This window comes from Trachypithecus francoisi, unplaced genomic scaffold (genome assembly GCF_009764315.1).
Source record: "Trachypithecus francoisi isolate TF-2019V2 unplaced genomic scaffold, Tfra_2.0 Lachesis_group2, whole genome shotgun sequence".
NCBI classification, from domain to species: domain Eukaryota; kingdom Metazoa; phylum Chordata; class Mammalia; order Primates; family Cercopithecidae; genus Trachypithecus; species Trachypithecus francoisi.
The window spans coordinates 178,297,464-178,319,068 of NW_022681465.1; positions in this window are offsets into that span (position 1 = coordinate 178,297,464).

A 21,605-nucleotide genomic window follows, 5' to 3' on the forward strand; every position below is an offset into this window, starting at 1 on the left:
GCTTGTGGGATAACTAGTTGGGGCCAGATCTGGTGGAGAGGGATACGCTTGGGACTGGATGCACTTTTTTTTTTTTTTTTTTTTTTTTAATACAGTCTTGCTGTGTTGTCCAGGCTAGAATGCAGTGGTGCAATCTCAGCTCACTGCAAGCTCTGCCTCCCAAGTTCATGCCATTCTCCTGCCTCAGCCTCCCCAGTAGCTGGGACTACAGGAGCCCGCCACCACGCCTGGCTAATTATTTGTATTTTTAGTAGACAGGGTTTCACTGTGTTAGCCAGGATGGTCTCGATCTCCTGACCTCGTGATCCAGCCGCTTCAGCCTCCCAAAGTGCTGGGATTACAGGCGTGAGCCAATGCACCCAGCCTGGATGAATATTTTATTTAAATTGGACTGAATTTTGTTTTAACCCTCACTAATCTAATACCCTATAGAACCAAAAAAAGATCTAGGACATGGCTGTGATAACATCCAGATCCAAGGAAGAAAGAAGGACAGGGTATGCTGATTTTACTCTATGAAATTCACCCATTTAATACATCAGTTATATGACCGTCCTTGAATCTTTTCCTGTTTTATGGTTACTCATTCATGTTTTGGGGTATGAAGAAGGGGATCTGTTTCTATTTATGTGTTAAAACTTCCATTTAAAAAAAAGATGGTGGAGTAACAATGGGTAAACATTTTCTCCACAATTCCCATGAGCTTCAAGGAAGGGAAATACACAACTGGAAATAGAAGTCTTTCTCAGAGCTCTGTATCAAAGAAACAATGGATTCCTTCCTTTGACTAACAACCAGGAAGAAAATGGAGAGTTTCTGTAAGCAGGTTATATGAGTCACAGTTAGCACATAAAAATATTATAGAATGAGACAGTGTGTGATGGGACAAAGCATCTTTGGTTTAAATTTACCTTAATAAAAGAAAAAAATGGACATTTTGACACAATAATGAAACAGTATCAAGCATTATATGTTACAGTGTTTGATGTAGAAGCGAGGAGCAATTGTGTTATACTACATTCAGATTAACCTGGATGTGCAACTTCAGACTTTTGCCTGAATATATAAAGATTTATTTATAATAATCATGATAAAGGAGTAGAGATTCACATATACAACAATGATTTTCTAGTAGCAACTCACCTCAGCTTTAAATATATTTATGGGCATAAAACCATCCTCCTTTATCACTCTGAGCTTCAGGCTGTATTCTAAATTGCTATGTATGACAGAGTTCATTTCTACGATGAATTTCCACTGTGCTGAGGCAAACAGCCAACTGATGACAGAAAGGCAGTACCAAAGGCTGGGTCTAAACTGCACGGAGACATACCAGTGTAGCTTCTGCTTTCTCTGTCTTCACAGGGCTCTTCAGGGAAATAGCTCATCCCCTTAAGAAGCCTCTCTGCAGGGAGATTCAGGGTAGACACAACAATGAAGAGGTCTGGAAGTCCATAGTGTGCGGAGAAGACCAGAGGTGGGAGACTGACTGGAAGAAGGGGCCAGTGGGCTTAGCTGCTTTCCCGCTCAGAATATGAAGGTCATCCTTAATCTATTTTGTCTCCCCTATTCTTGGCAATCACTCATTCTCTGGGCGGGAATGAGGATATTCCTGAATATACCCCTTAGCCTCAGGATTTATACAGAGGTCTGTGTATGTTGGGGGCACAGAGGAAATAAAAATGAAATGATAAAATCACAGAGTGGCATGGCTGATGTCTCACTCAGTATCTTTGAGCCTCAGTTTACCCACAGTTCAATCACCACTGTCCAATGTCTTTTTCAGCTGTAATACTTAAATAGTTCAGTGAGAATAATTAAAAGGAGCATAATCAAAACATGAACATAATACATGCTTATATAGGAAACAAGACTTTCCCAGAAGCTTAATCCAAGGATTATGTAAGAACATTTATAAAGGAAGATAATCTAAACTATAACCATGATTTATACTCACAGTGTATAAATTTAGTCAGTGAACCCTGAGTAAATCTAGATTACAGAAAGAATGTAATTACAGTGCCTGCCAACTTGTGAACAATAATATAGTATAATAAATTATACATAATAATTATATATGAATTATCATACATAATTATGTATTCTTATATATGCAAAATTACATTATTTTATTCATTGTTATGATAAGTGTATAATTACATATAGTGGTATTATAGTACAATATAGCTACAGTTTATACATTATCAGAAGTTTCAACTTTTTCAGATCTGGGGTTATACATACATACCTTAAACAAGATACATACTCTGTCAATACGTATGTAAGTGGCCATCCTTCAGATTTTACTGAGAAATAAAATATTTTTGATGAGAACATCAAACAAACAACGAGTGGTAATAAGGATTTGACAGTGGTCATAAGGATTTGATAATATTCCAAAATAAATTATGGGTAAAATCTGAAAGTAGGGCACTTAGAGAACCTGTCTTTAAACTGTATTACCTTTTCCTTAAAACACAGCATTATCCTGCCTAGGCAAAAAGGAAACTAAACTAATAAGCATCTCCAGAAAGTAGAACTACAAAGAGTCCAACTGAGGAGCAGACAGGAAACGAGCAGGACATTGTCAGGCGAAGAGCAGACAATCAGTATGGTGCAGAGATGGAACAAAAAAACACAGGGAGTGTGCACGGATGTATCCTTCTAGTACACCATAATCAACATCCACATGTACTGTTGGTCTGTTGCTTTCGTTTGCTCATTATCCCTGCCCCCTCCTAGTCCCGTATCTCTTCTCTCTTCAGTGCTTTACAACTCATTTCATAGTCACACTTGTGCTGCCGTGAAGATGGGCAGGCACATTGCCTGTGGCAGGCAGTTGCTAAGAAACATATCACGCCCACTTTGCTAAATATGTGAGTATTGTAGAATTTGGTATAATGGCTAATGTGTAAGCTACTTTTATTTCTACTGGTATTTCACCTCTTTGCTCTGAATCATCACCTGAGTTCTCCTGTGACATAGGACCTACTTCCAAAATTCCCACTCACTCTAAGACTTTCTGTAGCACGTAACTCACGGAGAGGCAGGACTCTTCAGAATGGTCAACACCACCATGGGAAAGCTAAAGCCAAAAACAGAAGAGGGAATGGGATCAGAAAATCCCCCAAAAAATGTAAGTCAGAAAGAGGTTAATTTCCAGATACAACAGATTTGAGATCAGTAATTATAGTCTAAGGGAGAATGGATGACTTTTGCTATCATTGCACACTTTAAATAATGAATAATGTAATCGGCATGAGCTATTTCAGCTATTTCGATTAAGAAGCCGGGATCTCTAAAGTCAAAGTTACCTTGGGAGGGGTTGCCTAAACTAAAAGGCAAGCTAACAAGACACTGCAGGTCTGATGATATAAGCTCTGTAAAAAAGTGTATTTCCTCAAGCTAGGCTTGAGACATTACACAGCTGGCTTCCTGAGGGGGGGAAAAAAATCAGATCAATAAGCTTCCAAATTTCTATAGTCCGGAGAAGCCTCTATTTTCTTTTTATTTTTCCAAGATCTCAACGGCCCATGGCTCAAAAGCAGAAATTTATAGTAATAGCATAGGGCCAGTAGAAGTTCACTAGGAAGAGAGACGAAGGAATTGAAGGAAATGAAAAAAAAGTCTGGGAAAAAGCTGCAAGGATGTCACTTTGCTGAAAAGCCGCTTCTGGAAAGCATTAGATGATCTCAAAGGGCCTTAGCATGAACTCAGGATCTGGAATTTATTCCATAAACATTTACCAAATGACTGCAGTTTTCAAAGAACACCCTGGACTGTTCCTTTCCTTGCCTTTTTCTTGTGCATGTGGACTCAGGTGTGACTACCTACACTTATATTCACAGATGAGTATAGATGACCAGACCTGAGTCTGTACACACACATATATGGTTTAACATTATAATTGCATTAGAGCATGTTTTAAATGATGGCTGAACTAGACAGTGATATGTATTAACATATTTAGAGATATGGTTTTGTAATATGACTGGTTGGGTTACATTTTTCATATGGATTTATTTTGGGGCCCATGATAACAGCTTTTCATATATCATTATTCCTGAGGACTCTGGGTTTCTGAATCCAGAATAACACAGGATCAAAGTGAAACTATTATTCAGCAATTCCTACTGCTGGAAAAGTACCCAACAATTGTGTATCTGCAGGTCTGCTTCTCCCCAGCTGGGCAACGTTGAGTACAATACCCAGCTTCTTTGAGCGTACATGTTGGTATCTGTAAATCAAGGGGGTTAAGTCAGTCTAGTGGTTTCGAAATCTTGTTTTCTGAAGTCCTAAGTTTCCTCAGATGTATCTTAGATACAACCTCAGGGCCCAGGAGGGGCTCCAATGGCCTTCGATCCTAACAGAATAGTTCTGCTTCTATCTGTCTGATATTTTGGGACTCTGTACAGAATGTCATGGGAAAAATTATTACTAAAAATAAATTTATAACAATCCATATCTATTAATTTTATAAGGTACCATGCTGCATCTCCTATAACTCAGAAGAGCTCCTGGCCATTCAATTTTGGGGCTCCTGATAGATGGAAGATATGCCAAAACAGGTTACAAAACACACACTATATACGTGTGTGATGAATATCTTTCAGGGCCATGTTTCTTATTGCTGCATGAGTAAACGTATTTCAAGATAGTCTCTCAACTTGAGGTTCCCTGGTAAATATAAGCCCCAGGCCAAATGGTTTTTTTGCCTCCTTCCAACTCCCATCCTCAGGACAATACCTGATTCCTGACAGCTTCCCTGCTCTAAATATCAACATAACTTAGGTAACTCTGCTGCTAGGATTTGAATGTTCCGATAAGGTCACTCCACAGAAAGGCTTCTCTATCAAGGACCCAGAGAACTCCAAAGTGCTTTTTATCTGTTTCTATTACATCTTCCTTGATACAACCTTTAAAAAGTATGTTAACAGGGTTAGTCTATTTCAATAAACACATCATTTCAATAAGCAAAATATTTGATTAGCTCAAACCCAACAAAATAAAGAAATCTGGATAGTTCTCTGAATTTTCTGTAATGGGAGATGATAACTATGCCTATATTTAATCAATGTTTCTGATTTTGTGAAATGGGAAAATACAGTAAGTGTATTTTAAAACCACTAAAATAAGTAATAAAATATGAACATGAATCACAAATAATAACAGCCCACTTTTAAAACAAAAGTTACATATATATATATATATATATATATATATACACACACACATACACATACAGTTTCTGCCTTCCATGAGTGGTATACTCTAAGGCTGTTTATTTGAGTGTGTTTTCATGCTATGCATTAAACTTGTCTCTTTGATATCTCTATAAAATAAATATGAGCCCTATATTTGACCAGATATCCAAAGAACTCAAACTATTAAGTACCTGTAACTAGTGAGAATGTTGCTTGAATTAATTGAATTCACCAGGTATAATAGTTTATGAGAAACATAACCCACAACACAGCATACAAGGCCACAGAAGATCAGGAGAATGGAAGGTGCTCAAGTCTTCCTGGGACAAGGATGGTTGAGAGCAGTGAAGCATGGATTCTGGTTCCTGTTTGCTCCCAATATAAGAAACCTAGGTTGGAGTCACCATTACCATCAGATCCTGTTGATTTAGTAGCCTATGAATCAAGCTCAGCTGTGGGTGAGGAGGCAGTAATTAAACCTCTGTGATCTTGTTAGAGGAACTAGCCTCAGTGGCATGCTCAAATATACTGGTTTTAGTTCGTTTTGGTATTTGTGGATTTAACCCTCATGGTTTAGAGGGTCCTCAAGAGCACCTGAAGGTCCATGCCATGTAGCAATTTATTGTTTTGTAAAGAAATTAATTTGAATCTTATGCTTCAGAGTGTAATGTGCAAGAAGGAGTCACCTGGCAAGTGAGTGGGCCTGGGTTGTCTCTAAACACCTACACTTCAGGCTGGCTATCATTGTTCTACACTTTGGCTGCCTGTACAATAACTTTTTGGTGGTAAATTTCATATTCTTTCTGAAAAGAAAATCTTCTGCTAGTTCAGTGAGGAAAATGAAGGGAAAATAACATAAGTAAAAAGCATGCTTCTCAGCCAGAAAGTAAAAAATTTTAAAAGTGAAAAGTTATGCAAGAAATGGCAAAACTATAGAGAGGATTAAAAAGATCAGTGGTTGCAGGGTTTAAGGGTGGGGAAAAGAGGAATAGGTAAAACACAGGACATTTTTAGGGTAGTAAAACGGTATGACACAGCAATGGTAGATATATGACATTATATATTTGTTAAAAGTCATAGAACGGTACAACACGCAGAGAGAACCCTCACGCGCAACATGGATTTTAGCTATAACCAAAGTGCATCAATATCAGATCATCAGTTGTAAACGTTCCACGCCAAGGCAAGATGTTAACAGTGAAGCTGTGCAGGGGCAGAGTGGCGCACAGGAACTCTGTATGTATTTTCTGCTCAGTTTGTTAATAACCTAATATTGCTCCAAAAATAAAGTCTATTAATTTTATTAAAAAGTTGTCAGGGGCCGGGCGCGGTGGCTCAAGCCTGTAATCCCAGCACTTTGGGAGGCCGAGACGGGCGGATCACGAGGTCAGGAGATCGAGACCATCCTGGCTAACACGGTGAAACCCCGTCTCTACTAAAAATACAAAAAAAAAAAAAAAAAAAAAGTTGTCAGGAGGCGGCTCCCACCTCATTTTGTTCATGTCCGATACAACATGAACAGCTACACAAAACTGTAGAAACAAGAAAAGTGATCCGTGAAATCATTTTAGTGAGTGCTACTGCCTGTGCCAAAGATGTTGATCAAACAGAAAAAGAAATGTTCATCAAAGTTGATCAGTTATTTGGTTTTGTCAACAACAACAAAAAACACTTTTTAACTAAAAAGTGATTTTAGAAGAAGCAAAAAGCCTGTAAAAACACTTCATGAAGCAACCAGTGAGACTTTGAGACTGATTCTTAGGAATTACACTGACCTTTCCCATGAGTAAACTTTAGGAGGTATTCCATGCTATGAAATTAATAGGAGAAAACCACTTAGCTGCAAAGCCTGTCTTCAGAGTTCAAGAGAGGAAACAGACATATTAAAGGGAAGATGCCTTTTGCAAATGTGCTTATCCAAGAAGGAAAAAGATGATTTATAGTCTAAAGAGGCTGAAGGCAGAACATCTCCTTGGATATCTTGTAGATTGGCCCAGATCTCAGGGTCACCTTCCCGAGGGAGCTGCTGTGACCGAACTTCATGCTTCCATGAGTACATTTCATCTTCATCTTCATCTTTGTCCACACGTCAGCACATTTTTATCATCACTGTAGCAGTTTTGCTGATTTAAGTTACTAGTAAAAGAATATAATCTAATACAGGATTGAGCTTATTTTAGTTCCTGGCTTTGTTTCTACAGCTATATACATACAAATGACTTGAGCTTGTATATCTAGAATTATTAAGGGTCTGAGGAGTTCAATTAAAATTTTCAGCTATAGTTAACTGTTGTGTGGAGGGGGAATTAAATGTTCCTTGAAGTTAATCAATTGAGGATTCTTGAAGACCTTGAGAAGATTCCCTTGTGAATGAAAAGGTCTACTTTAATTTGAAGGAGGTGACAATCTTCAACGTTCCAGCAGAAGGAAACAGGAAAATGAAAAATCTATGGCTTTCAGAATAAATGTTTGAATGATGAAACTAAATGTACAGGAGCCATGTAAGTGGGAGCCAAATGAACAAAAACAAAGGGAAAACATAACAGAGACTCAGACTAATATTTCTTTTCTAAAGAGATCAAAACAAGATTCTAGAGAGGCAGGGTAGCTTATAAATATAATAGCAATACAGCAAATGAGAAAAACATGTTTCTAGCTTAAAATGTAATTAACTAGGCACTATGCAATTACTGACAACTTGTGTTTTCCAGACTTATCATAGATCTTCCTTGGGCTACATATGTTACTGAGAAAATTAGCCATGTTACATAGCAGTAACATTAAAGACATCACTTTGAAAAGCAGCACATAAAATAAACATTGCCTTGAAAACTGGGAGGTTGCTAGGAAATTATGTCAAGTGCAATATTCTCCAGTTGTGTCTGATTTTTCCATTTTATTTCTTCCACAATCATTAGGGCTTAACCCCTAGAGGAATTTACACAAGGATAGCTTACAGACCTCTGCAAATACAACTTTTCCAGGGGTTGCATTCAATCCTTAGAAGGGCTTAGACATTACTGCTAAGAATTTTGGGCAGAGTAAGCTGTTTTGGAAAAAGGCAACACTTGGGTTCTTGACCATTGGGGGTTTGTACAAGAGAACATGGACTAGGCTGGATCCACATATATGTGTGTGTGTGTGTGTGTGTGTGTGTGTGTGTGTATCTCCTTTTTTATTTGACAGGATGAATCAAAGGAGAAAAGGCTTAGGGGCAAAGCCAAATCAAGTGATTTGAGTTATTTTAAGAAGAAGTAATTTATTGCATTGGTTGCCAAATTGAAAATGCCTGGACAGCCTGTACAAAAAGCCAGCAGCAGGAAGAAAAGAAATTGTTCCAAAAACTCATGACAAGAAGCAAGAAGAGAGCGGGGGCAGCGCCCCCTTGTGAATTAGCATGACAATGGCCCTGCTCACCAGGAGGCTCTGAAAACCAGAGAGATTTCTCTTACCAAGTCTTCTAAGAGCTTCCTTTCCATTCATTCTATCTACCCACTAGAGGTAGATCCCCGATTCACTGATATGAAAAGAAGTAGATAACACACGTAAATAATTCATACTGAGGTCTGGATTTTCTTTCCACACTAATAGCTACTATGTGTACTGCACTTTCAGAATCCAAAGCATTACTGCATTCATCATTTTATTAAGCCTCATGACGCCACATGAGATAGCGTGAGTTTTCTCATTTATAGATGAGGAACTCAGGCTCAGTGAAATTGTAACTGTTCCAACCTTTCAAATACAGTAAGTGGCAAAGCAAGAACTCGAAAACCCAAATTGAATGTACTGAAAATGAAACCAAAGGTTCATCTCTAATCCATGCAGAAAAACCTTATTAGTTACAACAACAATAAACTAAGTGTCTAGTAAATGGCTAGGTAAATGGCACCTAGCTCTGTGCTAGGTAGCCTACACAAAAAAGCTTGATAAAACCAAAGCAACAGAAAAGAGAAATCTTCAGATCAATGCAAGGCACAAAGTAGAAAGAGATAACATGAGAATAATTTTCTGAGAGAGACGGAGCCTGCCAAAAACAATGAAAATGAACTTTTTAAAAGGAAAATTATAATTTCATCGAACTATAAAGGAAAAAGACTCTGCCAAGGGGCAGTAGCCAAATGCAGCCATTCGCTGGATAGGTTCCACATTCATGGTCATGGCTGTTAAACTGCTGAGCTTCTTATTTTATAAAGTAGTCATTGCTAGTAGAATCACTTTAATTTCCAGAATCTAAAGAGTAGCTTCATCAAACACAAATGAGACAGTAAATGAAGGGCTATTTTATTTACATTTTTAACTCTTTCTTCAAGTACAAAAAATATGTCTGGACTAAGTCACTTTGAGCCAGTACCACTATCTTTTTAGGAGGAAATTTACCAACACCTAATGTTAAAAAAAAATATGCTTGATGCAGAGACACAAGGTCAGCTTAAACAAAGTTCACTTAGGTTTCACGTTAATATAAGCTTATCTCACAAAGTCACTGCCCAAATTTGCAGAAAACCAGATTCTTCCACCAGAAAGTGCCCCTGTTTCTAGGCTTGTATGAGGCAGGAAACTATCAAGAGGCAGCAAAAGAGGGTAGACTTTGATGAATAAACTCCAATCATCAGGATATATTGTACCTTAGATAGTGCTGTACCTCATTTCCTGGTACACACTTGTTCCCAGAGAAAGGGAAATGAGTTTTGCTTTTAAAAACAGAACATTTTACTAGACACATGGAACAGAGTTGAACATAGACTCCCATTTCATATGGCCCACTTCGCCCTCAGCTTCCAACTGTGCTTAATACACAGGAAAGTGCAACTTTATCTGCCCATTTTCATACCAAGTGTCACCTTCCTAAGAACTTACAAATTATGAAATATTCATGTCTCAGTTACTACGTCCTATCTCTCTGTTCATAAGTTCCCAGTATTCTCTGAACATGTTTTAATAAATGGTCATTTGAAAAAAAATTAACCTTTGGAGTACTTCAGTGGGGATCCTGCACAGTCCCCCTGAAACTGTGTTTCTAAGAAAATGACACATTCTACAAATATTGAGCTATCCTCTGTTTATCATTCAAGTAACAGATACTTTTAGTTTATCTGGTCCTCACTTTAATGTGTTTAAACTTTTTTCAATAGAGAAAAGGAAATTAAATGCACTGCTTCTGCACTGCTAACCTGCTCTTTCACAAAGCACCTTTGAAAGGCAGCCTTGTGTTTGCGTGGGTCACCCCATTTACCATGTGGAGCACTGGGGTGGGAGCACTGTGGTTTCTGTGCATCATGGTGGCCCCATCTCTCGCTCTCGCTCAGTCTCTCCCCCTCTCTCTCCTTCTTTCTCTCTTATGTTGGTATGCAAACACAGAAGGGCACTTTGGCAAGAGGTGGAAAGAAGGACTTCAATGGTGAAAAAAATCTCACAAGGTGAAGAGAATATGAATTTGCAAAATGTGCACTATCATATGCATGCAACAATAACCTACGACAGTAAGCTGTATGTGCTAGAGAAGTGGCACCGAAAGTTTTAAGAGGGGTTAGGGCCTGTAACTTGAGAGGAGTAAGGGAAGTCTTTTGTGAAAGAAGCTGCATTTGGGTTGAAACTTGAAGGATAGCAGAGTTGTGCTCTCCACCTGTTGCCATTCCACCTCTATTTTCATCTTTCAAAATCCAACCTATCCCTTCCGGCTTCAGTCTGGACTCTAGGCTCTCTGTAAATCCATTCCCAATGTCACACCTGTACCTGCTCATATTGTCTTTTCACTCTTTGAGCCAGGAGTCACTTTGCACTCCACTATGGCATCCATCATACTCATATTACACCTGTCTGTGTGTTTTATGGTTGACTCTCCTAGACAGCTAGTTCTTCCCCACTTTCCATATCCCTGTTAGCACCTAGCCTGGCATGAATGATAGGTCCCCAGTGGGTCTCTCTGACACATGAATGAATGACTTTATCTGCCTTTGTCTTCATTACATCCACAGGCCTGTAGTGTCACTTGCCTGCCCCTCCTACAGAGGAATGATCCAAACAATTGTTGCCTCATGTCTTCTAATATTTGAGGAAAATATATAAAACTCACCATATACACAAAGCAATTTGGACTCAGGGCATGAGCTTAGTAATTTACATGCTGGTTTCTTACAGGGTAATATATAATTTGCAAGGAAAATCCAGTCTTAAAAACCTGCTGTTGTGTTACTACACTGCTTCTTGTGAGCAGTAAAGCTGAATGCTGGAATTGGCCTTGATAATTGAGCCTAGTTATGTTATGGACCTTGAATTTAATTTTGAATTGCTATTTACCTCTGAAAAATATTGTCCCAATTTTGTCTGCCTTGGGTAAAACTGCTGGCCCATATGAAGCATTTAAAAGGTAATACGCAAGCTCTCAAATAGACATAAGTTAATAAATATAATTACTAACATTCTTCAAATTAAATAGATTTGCAGCTAGTTCACTAGTGATAAGAATATAAATCAGACAATAAGATTAATTTAATTTTCAGCTCCTTCAGGCCTAAATCAAGTGTTGGAATTAAACATTTCAATTTCTTTAATAATTTTGAGTCATGGAGTAAATAAAACTGTACAATAACCAATTCCTTTGACAGAGAGTTGTTAGAACACGAAAGTAAGTTTTCTATAAATTATAATTAGCAAAATTTCACTTTTCTCTTCAGAAAGGAATAATGTAGCATAACGTTTTGGTTTTATAAATCAAGACTTGAAACAGAGAAATTGGGATTTTTAAATTTTTCATTTAGTCCTAATCTATCCACCTGTCCATCCATCCTGGTGTGAGCCATTAGCTGTGGGCTCTCTTGGTGACTTGCACAACTATTATGCAACATTTAGCATCTTTCAGCTCCAACTCTCACTATACTCATTACCATTACCACCCATTCCACACTGGCTTCGGCCAGCTTCACACATGCTATGACAGTACCTCAACCTGACCTGTGTGCTACTGCTTCCTGTTCCAGTGGTTCTGACACTGAGGTGTGGTAACACTCGTGATACACATATGTAACCTAGAAGTTCAAGAGAACAAATGACCATGAGGCTACTTTTGACAAATACAGGATCAAGCATCAGTCACCTGCAACATGGCCAACTTGATAATGCAATATTGTATAGTCTCTCTTCTTCTCTGCTTCACTTCCCAACGCCTTCATTCCCATTCTTTAGAATCACTTCCAAATTAAACCGCTCATATACAAGTCTTCATCTCAAGCTGGACTTTAAGGGAGACCAAGGATAAAACAGCAGGTATCAACATTGGCTGTATAAAGATATGACAATGGGCTTTTGGAGCTAGATCCCCTACCAGTCAAACAGCAATGCAGATCCCATTGCTGGTGGTCAGTGGGTGGTGGCAATCCCCAGCATGTGGTGGCATCACAATTATTCTCAGCTGTGATAAACTGAGATGGGATAGACAGGAGAAACTTCAGCAAAGCCTGATAGGAAAATCACAGTTCCTTCTCTAGGAGTAAATAATTTACACAACAAAGAGACTGGCTGACATATGCACATATACATATATATGTGTATGTGTGTGTGTGTATCAGGAGGAATGAGTAGATTATGTATGGGAGGGGATCATGAGGATTTTGGATTGGGGTGTGGGGAGGAATCAAGTTGATGTTCAATGTCCTGGCAGGCACCCATGGATCCAGTCCTAATATGCTGCTGGATGGTTCACTGAAGCTTGGCCTCAGTGATGGTCAATATTAAATGAGGTGGAGATGCTGAAACTGTCTTGGCAGATCACTGAGGGTAGATGGCTTGAGGAAGTAGAAATGTTAGAATAAATTTATTATATACAATCAGAGAACTCACCCCTGACTATTTCCAGAAAGGTCTAGAGAATTGTCCTTTCATTAAGGTAATCAGGAACGCACTGGTGAGAGAACACTGACATCTTTGAGACCACAGTGAGAGTTGTCCCCTGTAGGACACAGTTTACTATAAGAGATGTGACCATGGGAATGGGTTTTGCAGTATCAATGAGGATATGATTCTAGAATGGCAAAAGTAAGGTGGGTGACACTTAAGCATCAGAGGAAAGGTTGACAGAATTATCATAATGGGCAACAAGGCCAGACCAAAATAGCAATCAGACCCATAGGACCTAGCATTACTAGGAGCAATACATATATAAACATACATAACTAGTGTATTGCTTATTTCTTTTAAACCAGGGGTTGGTGAGCAGAATTATAATGTCAGTTGCTGCAGTGGAATTAATCAGGATTCCTCATTCAGTCTCCAGATCTAAGTTAGTTCACAGACTGAGAACCCACTGACTGATGAGGAGGCTGGGAAAACTTGAGATAACACAATGACACCATAAATGCATAAATAAATATTATCATTATCCTTCCTTGAAAACACCTAAAGTCACTTACAGATAACTGCACTGGGTCAAAGATAATATACAGACTTTGCAAGGACTATGGAACACAGGGTATAACACTGATACTACAGGAACCGAAACATGATCACCGTCCCTTTATTAAAGTGTGAATGGATTAGGTGTGGTGGCTCATGCCTGTAATCCCAGCATTTTGGGAGGCCGAGGCGGCTGGGTCACCTGAAGTCAGGAGTTCGAGACCAGCCTGGCTAACATGACAAAAACTCATCTCTACTAAAAAAATACAAAAAATTAGCTGGGAATAATGGCACGTGCCTGTAGTCCCAGCTTCTCAGGAGGCTGAGGCAGGAGAATCACTTGAACCTGGGAGGCAGAAGTTACAGTGAGTTGAGATCGTGCCACTGCACTCCAGCTGGTTGACAGAGCGAGACTCGGTCTCAAAAAAAAAAAAGTTAAGTGTGAACTGATGAAAGGTGGGTAGTAAATGTATTTCTACCCTAAATACATTTCCATTGGGTCCTCAGACCCATCCTGTGGCTATTTTCCTAGTCCCTAAAAGTATAATTGAGCTACATATCATTAGTATCTAGCAGAACTCTTACTTTTGTTCTCTGACCAGTAAAGCATGAACCATGTTTGTAGAAAGAGCCAAATGTGAGCCTTATAACCACCCCACCCCCAATTACAGAGAAAATTAGAAACAATGTCATGTTCCAGAACTGCAGAGATTAGTATCACTATCAGGGACTTTAATTCAATTTATCTGTTTGGCCTCTGCAAAACCAGCTAGAGCATGATACATGATAGCGGGCGCCCATAAAGTTAACCAAGTAGTAGCCCCAGTCACAGCTGCTGTGCCGAATGTGCTATCCTCATTGGAGAGATCAACATAGACTCTGGCACTTGGCAGGCAGCCATAGATCTGGTGAATGCTTTATAGTTGGCGAATGTATCTTTCTTAATCACCATCAGTAAAAGAAATCAAAAGCAGTTTGCTTTTATGCAGTAAAGATACCAGTTCAAATTCACCATGTGGCTCCAGGGCTATGACAACTCTACTTCTCTCTGTCATAATGCAATCTATAGAGACCTTGATCAATTTGACATACCAAAGAATATTATGCTGTTTCACTGCAGTTGACAACATCATTATTAGACCTGATGATCAGCAAACAAAAATTACACCAATAAAAAATATGCATGCCACAGGGTAGCGTTTGAATCCCTCTGTCACTTACAAGTATATTGCTGTATCTACCCTTTTAGACATATAAACCTATTTTGTGGTAGTGGGCTGGAAACCTTTAAGAATCTCTCCTTTGCAGTAAGCATGTTAATCTTTGTCGACAGAGGGCACTGGAGGGACATTTCAGGAGAAAGGGGCTTCTCTTCCTGGTCCAGTTGTGCTGCTGTTTTGCTTCTTTTTGTTCCTACTGTGCAACTAGCAGAAGAGAGTGTGTGTGTATGCATGTGTGCATACCCAGCAGTGCCTTGCCATAGCAGCACCCCCAGCACAAACAATCCCTTTGGGAACTTGCAGCCCCAGCCCTAGTCATGGCCCAGAGACCATGTGGCTGAGGCCTTCTGGATGTATACACAGAACCTCAGGCTCTGTGCTACCCTTTGAGTGAGTAAGCTCCTGATGCCCTGACTCCCTTGACCCATCCAAAGCCTGGAGGTTTATTTCTCTTGGTACCCCACCACAAAGATAACATACATCCCAAGGAAGGAACCCCCACTCCATGCTGAGCAGGCTCCTGAGCCTAACACTTTATGTGAGCCCTCCCACCAGCCTGCCTTGGCCTGCCTGCATCCCACAGAGGTATCTCCTGTTTGCTCAGAGATCGTAGACCATCTCTGGCCAAGGCAAGCCAGTGAATTTCTCTACCATCCAGGAAGCTGCAACTAACTGCACCTTTTCTGAGAATTTGAATCCCAGCCTTGCTGAGGAGACTACCCCCTGCTCCTACCAAACAAGATTATTTTTTCCTTGCATGTTTTCCCTCAACCCTAGGCTATCCTGTAGAGTTATCTTTAAATATTTATAGTCTCCTGTTATAATCAAGAATTTCTAATATTAAACTTTCCTGTTCAAATTATTGTGTGATTTCCATCTTGCGATTAGACCCTGACTGATACAATCTTAAAAAAAAAATCAGCAATCTGTTACTTTGGCAAATACTTCAGAGGCCCAATGGTCAAATGTCAGGCAGGGTCATCCTCTCCAAGGTAGAAGACAAAGGGTTGCAACTCAAAACCCTTAACACTCAAAAGCAAGCACAGCACTTGGTAGATATCATTGGATTTTGAAGGTAACATGTACACTACTTGGGAAAATCTCCCTGATCTATTTTTCTGAAGACTTGAAAAGTTCTCAATTTTGAGGGTGTTCCATAGAATAAGGGGTTCTGCTTCAGGTTCAGGTTGTGGTACAAGCTGTCTGCCATTCTGACAGGAGTTCTACTATTAGGGCTAAGGATGCTATGTGAAGTCTCAACCCCAAAAAGAGAATTGCAGCACAGACCCTTAGGATTCTGGAGTAAGGCCACACCTTTTGAGGCAGAGAAAGACTTGCCCTTTGATAAACAGCTTCCGGCACACTCGTCTGCCCTGATTAAGATGAAGCACTTGATAAGGGACCATCAAGTGACTGTGTGATCCAAGTTCCTATCATGAGCTGGATATTATAAGATTCACCAAATCATAAGGGTGGGTAGGCTCAGTAGCAATCTACTGCACTGCAAAAATGGTACATTCACGTTCAGTCTGAGTGGGGCCAAAAGGCGTAAAGAAGTTGCATGATAAGCTGGCCCAGAATCCCATGACATCTACTTTTTTTGCACCAACCCTCCTCCAATAATTTACGTCTATGGCCTCATGAAAGGTGTCTTATAACCAACTGATGGAGGAAAAAATCCTCAAGCCTGTTTCACAGATGGGCTGGCCCACTATGTTGGCTCTAGCTGAAAACAGGTTGCGACTGTCTACATCCCTCCCACCAGGAGTAGCCCTAAAGAACAGTAATGAAGGGAAATTCTTCCAGTGGGCAGAGCTCAGTCTAACTCTATTTTCCAACTATACTTTCCCTCTCTTAAGTAATTTTATTCAAAATGAAGTATGTAACAGTTAATTTCTTTTTATGTATATGATTCCTAAATTAAATCCCAGCCAAAACTTTTTCCAAGGGCAAGCCACAAATTTACACCTGCCAAGAGGACATCTCTGCTGTGTATACAATTGATTCCAGGAATTCAACATGTCAGAAATATATTATCATTCCTTCTGAATCTACTCTTTATAATAACTTCCAAACTTCCTCAGTAGTTATGCTTTCATTACAATCTCATTTCTTTTTCTAGTGCCCTACCACCAATCAATCCCTAATTTCTATTGTCTGCCATTCTACTTCTCTCAAATCTGCTTTATTCTAATATTTGCATTACAACTTAAGTTATTAAATACATTTTTATTGCTACTGGACCTACTGCAATAGGTTTTTATATGGTCTCCTTAACCCTGTGCACATGATTATAAGATTTATTTTCAAAAAATCCAAAGGATTATAAGTCATGCTGCTATAAAGACACATGCACACATATGTTTATTGCAGCACTATTCACAATAGCAAAGACTTGGAATCAACCCAAATGTCCATCAGTGACAGACTGGATTAAGAAAATGTGGCACATATATACCAGGGAATACTATGTAGTCATAAAAAAGGATGAGTTCGTGTCCTTTGTGGGGACATGGATGCAGCTGGAAACCATCATTCTCAGCAAACTATCACAAGAACAGAAAACCAAATACCGCATGTTCTCACTCATAGGTGGGAATTAAACAATGAGATCACTTGGACACAGTAAGGGGATCGTCACACACTGGGTCCTATTGTGGGGAGGGGGTGGGGGGAGGGATAGCATTATGAGATATACCTAATGTAAATGACGAGTTAATGGGTGCAGCACACCAATGTGGCACATGTATACATATGTAACAAACCTGCACGTTGTGCACATGTACCCTAGAACTTAAAGTATAATTAAAAAAAAAAAAAAAAGATGAATAGGTAAGGCAATCACAACCCAAAAGACCAGCCCAACCAGCGAGAGCTGAAGCAGGGCGAGGTATCGCCTCACCTGGGAAGTGCGAGGGGGAAGGGAATCCCTTTTCCTAGCCAAGGGAAACTGAGACACACAACACCTGGAAAATCAGGTAACTCCCACCCTAATACTGCACTTTACCAAGGGTCTTAGCAAAGAGCACACCAGGAGATTATATCCCATACCTGGCCCAGAGGATCCCACACCCACGGAGCCTCCCTGACCCCTGAGTAGCCTAACTGGCAGACATCCCCCACTAGGTGCACACCAACACCTCACACCTCACACCTCACACGGGGAGGTACACCCCCGAGACAAAGCTTCCAGAGCAAGAATCAGACAGCAACACTCGCTGTGCAGCAATATTCTACCTTCTGCAGCCTCTGTTGCTGATACCCAGTCAAACAGGGTCTGGAGTGGACCTCAAGCAAACCCCAACAGACCTACAGCTGAGGGTCCTGACTGTTAGAAGGAAAACTAACAAACAGAAAGGACATCCACACCAAAAGCCCATCAGTATGTCACCATCATCAAAGATCAAAGGCAGATAAAACCACAAAGATGGGGAAAAAGCAGTACAGAAAAGCTGGAAATTCAAAAAATCAGAGTGTATCTCCTCCTCCAAAGGAACACAGCTCATCACCAGCAACGGAACAAAGCTGAAGGGAGAATGACTTTGACGAGTTGAGACAAGAAGGTTTCAGTCGATCAAACTTCTCAGAGCTAAAGGAGGAACTACGTAACCAGTGCAAAGAAACTAAAAACCTTGAAAAAAGAATGAATGAATGGATAACTAGAATAATCAATGCAGAGAAGACCTTAAAAGAAATGATAGAGATGAAAACCATAACAAGAGAAATACGTGACAAATGCACAAGCTTCAGTAACTGACATGATCAACTGGAAGAAAGAGTATCAGAGATTGAAGATCAAATGAATGAAATGAAGTGAGAAGAGAAGCGTGGAGAAAAAAGAGTAAAAAGAAATGAACAAAGCCTCCAAGAAGTATGGCATTATGTGAAAAGACCAAATCTACGTCTGATTGGGGTGCTTGAAAGTGACAGGGAAAATGGAACCAAGTTGGAAAACACTCTGCAAGATATCATCCAGGAGAACTTACCCAACCTAGCAAGGCAGGCCAACATCCAAATTCAGGAAATACAGAGAACAAATTCAGGAAATACAGGAAATACAAAGATACTCCTCGAGAAGAGCAACTCCAAGACACACAATTGTCAGATTCACCAAAGTTGAAATGAAGGAAAAAATGTTAAGGGCAGCCAGAGAGAAAGGTCGGGTTACACACAAAGAGAAGCCCATCAGACTAACAGCAGACCTCTCGGCAGAAACTCTACAAGCCAGAAGAGAGTGGGGGCCAATATTCAACATTCTTAAAGAAAAGAATTTTCAACCCAGAATTTCATATCCAGCCAAACTCAGTTTCATAAGTGAAGGAAAAATAAAATCCTTCACAGACAAGCAAATGCTTAGAGATTTTGTCACCACCAGACCTGCCCTACAAGAGATCCTGAAGGAAGCACTAAACATGGAAAGGAACAGCAGGTACCAGCCATTGCAAAAACACGTCAAAATATAGGGCTATTGATGCTAGGAAGAAACTGCATCAACTAGCGAGCAAAATAACCAGCTAATATAATAATGACAGGATCAAGTTCACATATGACAATATTAACCTTAAATGTAAATGGACTAAATGGTCCAATTAGAAGACACAGACTGGCAAATTGGATAAACAGTCAAGACCCATCAGTCTGCTGTATTCAGGAGACCCATCTCACATGCAGAGATACACATAGGCTCAAAATAAAGGGATGGAGGAAGATCTATCAAGCAAATGGAAAACAAAAAGAGCAGGGGTTGCAATCCTAGTCTCTGATAAAACAGACTTTAAACCATCAAAGATCAAAAGAGACAAAGAAGGCCATTACATAATGGTAAAGGGACCAATCCATTAGGAAGAGCTAACTATCCTAAATACGTATGTACCAAAGACAGGAGCACCCAGATTCATAAAGCAAGTCCTTAGAGACTTACAAAGAGACTTAGACTCCCATACAATATAATGGGAGATTTTAACACCCCACTGTCAACATTAGACGGATCAACGAGACAGAAAGTTAACAAGGATATCCAGGAATTAAACTCAACTCTGCACCAAGCAGACCTGATAGATATCTACAGAACTCTCCACACCAGAGCAACAGAATATACATTCTTCTTAGCATCACATTGCCCTTATTCCAAAATTGACCACATAGTTGGAAGTAAAGTACTCCTCAGGAAATGGAAAAGAACAGAAATTATAACAAACTGTCTCTCAGACCACAGTGCAATTAAACTAGAACTCAGGATTAAGAAACTCACTCAAAATCACTCAACTACATGGAAACTGAACAACCTGCTCCTGAATGACTACTGGGTACATAACAAAATGAAGGCAGAAACAAAGATGTTCTTTGAAATCAATGAGAACAAAGATACAACATACCAGAATCTCTGGGACACATTTAAAGCAGGGTGTAGAGGGAAATTTATAGCACTAAATGCCCACAAGAGAAAGCAGGAAAGATCTAAAATTGACACCCTAACATCACAATTAAAAGAACTAGAGAACAAGAGCAAACACATTCAAAAGCTAGCAGAAGGCAAGAAATAACTAAGATCAGAGCAGAATTGAAGGAGATAAAGACACAAAAAACCCTCCAAAAAATCAGTGAATCCAGGAGTTGGTTTTTTGAAAAGATCAACAAAATTGATAGAACGCTAGCAAGACTAATAAAGAAGAAAAGAGAGAAGAATCAAATAGACGCAATAAAAAATGATAAAGGGGATATCACCACCGACTCCACAGAAATACAAACTACCATCAGAGAATACTATAAACACCTCTACGCAAATCAACTAGAAAATCTAGAAGAAATGGATAATTTCCTAGACACGTACACTCTCCCAAGACTAAACCAGGAAGAAGTTGAATCCCTGAATAGACCAATAGCAGGCTCTGAAATTGAGGCAGTAAATAATAGCCTACCAACCAAAAAAAGTCCAGGATCAGATGGATTCACAGCCGAATTCTACCAGAGGTACAAGGAGGAGCTGGTACCATTCCTTCTGAAACTATTCCAATCAATAGAAAAAGAGGGAATCCTCCCTAACTCATTTTACGAGGCCAACATCATCCTGATACCAAAGTCTGACAGAGATACAACAAAAAAAAGAGAATTTTAGATCAATATCCTTGATGAGCATCGATGCAAAAATCCTCAATAAAATACTGGCAAACCGAATTCAGCAACACATCAAAAAGCTTATCTACCATAAGCTTTTTTATGCAAGGCTGGTTCAACATTCGCAAATCAATAAACATAATGCAGCATATAAACAGAACCAAAGACAAAAACCACATGATTATCTCAATAGATGCAGAAAAGGCATTCGACAAAATTCAACAGCCCTTCATGCTAAAAACTCTCAATAAATTCGGTATTGATTGAACGTATCTCAAAACAATAAGAGCTATTTATGACAAACCCACAGCCAATATCATACTGAATGGGCAAAAACTGGAAAAATTCCCTTTGAAAGCTGGCACAAGACAGGGATGCCCTCTCTCACCACTCCTATTCAACATAGTGTTGAAAGTTCTGGCTAAGGCGATCAGGCAAGAGATAGAAATAAAGGGTATTCAGTTAGGAAAAGAAGAAGTCTAATTGTCCCTGTTTGCAGATGACGTGATTATATATTTAGAAAACCCATCACCTCAGCCCAAAATCTCCGTAAGCTGATAAGCAACTTCAGCAAAGTCTCAGGATACAAAATTAATGTGCAAAAATCACAAGCATTCTTATATACCAGTAACAGACAAGCAGAGAGCCAAATCAGGAATCAACTTCCATTCACAAT